Genomic DNA, 2,877 nt, shown 5'->3' with positions numbered 1-2,877 from the left:
ATATATACATATATATACACACACGTACACACATATAAATATATATTTTAAATAATATAATAATGATTTAAAATAAAATGTATATAAAACTTTTTTTCAAATAAAAATTTTATTATTCTGAAAATGTAGATGTTTAATTATGTCTTCTTACCTCAGTGCAGGTGGGTTGGCGCGATCTGAGAATGGGCTCTTCATAAATCTTCCTGTAGGCTTAAGATGTTCCCAGAATTCCTGGATTTACAAACTCAACGGTGGAATAAAATTCCTGCAGGTCATTCTGCACTGGAGTACCTGTTAAATTAATAATTACAGATTTTTTTCTTACAATTACATAATGTTATACTACTACACTTATTTACAAAAGTGTGTTTGTTTACTTGAAATAGGAAACCTGTTAATATAAGACGGCGTTCACATGAGAGGGCTGTGACTGCACTGGTCGTTTTGATGTTGCTGTTTTTAAGGCGATGACCCTCATCACAGATAAGCACTCCAAAATCCAGTTCTTTCAGTTGGTCAACAGAGCATCTCGTAACTGATCACCATGACAGAGCAAAGAGGAGAAGACACAAAGTCCTCCACACGGTGATCCTACAGAGACAACACAGACATTTAACTTTCTCTTAGTAACCAATCCATCTATTATCTGACACAAACAGCCACACAAACACACCTGGTCCACGGTGTAAACACTGACCCTTCTCCCTGCCCAGCCACTTGTTGAACTCAGCAGCCCAATTCTTGACCAAACTTCCTGGGCAAACCACAAGTGCCCTCTTCAGTAAAGGCCGTCCACCATAGGGGCCTTGCCTCAGTAGTGTCCAAAGAACACAAACACACTGTAGCGTCTTTCCCAGTCCCATCTCATCTGCCAGAATAGCCCCACAGCGGCCAGGCAGTCTGCAGTACACAAACATACATGGGCAAAAACATGCATAAACAAAGAAGTGCATATGTAAGAACATTAGATTAACAGATGAACTCTTATTTACCTCATTCCCATTAAGCATTCGTAAAGGAAGACCACGCCCTCTCTCTGATGTGGTCGAAGATGATTGGTCAAGTGGGGGTCAATGACCACATCCACCAGTGGAGAACCAGATTTATTATACAGCCACTGGTGATCGGTTGTTGGACGCGGCATCACAAGGGCACCTTGGGACAAATAGAAAGCAAGCATTATGGATATGGATAGCTTGGATTAAAATGTAATAACTAGATTGAAAAGTTTGTAGACAAACTTTAAGTTGGCTTGAAAAAGCCTAGCTAGAAAGTTTGAAAAAGTTTGCTTGCAGTCTTAAAAGTTTTCAGTTTGAAGTAGTTTGAAAGTTAAAATAGTTTTAAAGATTAAAGTTTCAAGGCAATACAGTCTATCAGAAAAACATATTGCTAGGGTACCTGGGGGTGGTTGCTAGGCTGTTTCTAGCATGACTAGCATGTTGCTAACATGTTTTTAGCATGATTAGCATGTTACTAGTATGTTGATAGCAATTTGTTGACATTATTAGCAAGTTACTAACATGTTGCTAGCATGATTCTAGCATGATTATCATGTTACTAGCATGTTTTTAACATGATTAGCAGGTTACTAGCATTTTGTTAGCATGATTAGCAAATTACTAACATGTTGCTAGCATTATGCTAGCATGTTTCTATCATGTTTAGCAATTTGCTAACAAGTTGCTAGCATGTTGTTATGTTTCTAGCACTATTATTAGCAAGTTACTAGCATTTTGTTAACATGATTAGCAAGTTACTAGCATGTTACTAGCATGTTGTTAACATGATTAGCGAGTTACTAACATTTTGTTAGCATGTTTCTAGCATGATTAGCAAGTTACTAGCATGTTGTTAGCATGTTTCTATGATAATCCAGCTAAAACCAGTTGATTCAGTAAAAAACAGCTAAAAAACAGCTGAAAACCAGCTAAGACCAGCCTGACCTGCTAAATAAGTGGCCAAAACCACTTTAAAACCAGCTTGAGAGACCAGCCAAAGCAGCCAATCAGCTTAGGCTGGTTTTAGAAGTTTTTTTTCAGTAGGGAGTTGTTAAGCTTAGCTATAGCAATAGACAGCTTAAATGCACCATAAGATTAATCGTACAAAAGTTTTGACCCCCTCAATAAAAGTCTATGGGATTTTAGGTGGTTTTGATAGTCTGGTTTACGAAAACCGTAAGCCGGATCAGTTAGAAAAGATATAGCAACCCGAGTCAGACCAGTCTGAAGGTCTGGGCTGAGTTTGGTGGTTGTAGCTTTAAAGGTCTAGGAGGAGATACACTTAAAAAAGTTTAAATAGGATTTCAGTAAGTTGGCTTTTTCAAGCCAACTTAAAGGTCCCATATTTGACACCTTTCTAGAGTTTTATTTTAGGTTTTGATGTCCTTAAGAATATATATTTGCAGTATAAGTACCAAAAACCATCTCAATATATTTTTACAGCTCCTTTTTTCAGGAGCTCTACTGAGAACAGGTAGATTTTGGCCTGTCTAATTAATATTCATGAGCCTCTCTTCTGATTGGCCTGTTGTTTTCTGATTGATGCACGGCCAGGCCAACCACAGGTAACTAGGATCAGCCGACGTCACAGCGCTAGCTGGAGGCAGCGAAACAAAGGGGAAACTGGAGGCGGCCCATTCAAACCAGCGCACTGAGTGCAGATTCGGCTACATAAGGAGCTTAAAATATCATCTTGTTGTGATGTTGGGTGCCAGAATCTACGTAATACAGCCTCAAATTAGGAATTTGATCACATATCTGCTGCCACTGCCAGACAAAAAAACCGACGACAGCTGTGGTTAAACCAAGCGGCAACCTCCCGCTCTCTCTGGTGAAGCCAACAAGGAAGTGACTTAAACTGTAATTCATCGACTGGCCG

General features: G+C 39.0%; 1 pseudogene; it reads right to left on the bottom strand.

The window, feature by feature from the left end:
• LOC107723455 (DNA repair and recombination protein RAD54B-like) overlaps window positions 1-2,877 on the bottom strand; it is a 20,871-nt pseudogene that overhangs the window by 8,007 nt on the left and 9,987 nt on the right.

Source organism: Sinocyclocheilus rhinocerous, unplaced genomic scaffold, assembly GCF_001515625.1.
Source record: "Sinocyclocheilus rhinocerous isolate Xijiao unplaced genomic scaffold, SAMN03320098_v1.1 scaffold241, whole genome shotgun sequence".
NCBI lineage: Eukaryota > Metazoa > Chordata > Actinopteri > Cypriniformes > Cyprinidae > Sinocyclocheilus > Sinocyclocheilus rhinocerous.
This window is presented reverse-complemented; position numbering and strand designations above follow the sequence as displayed.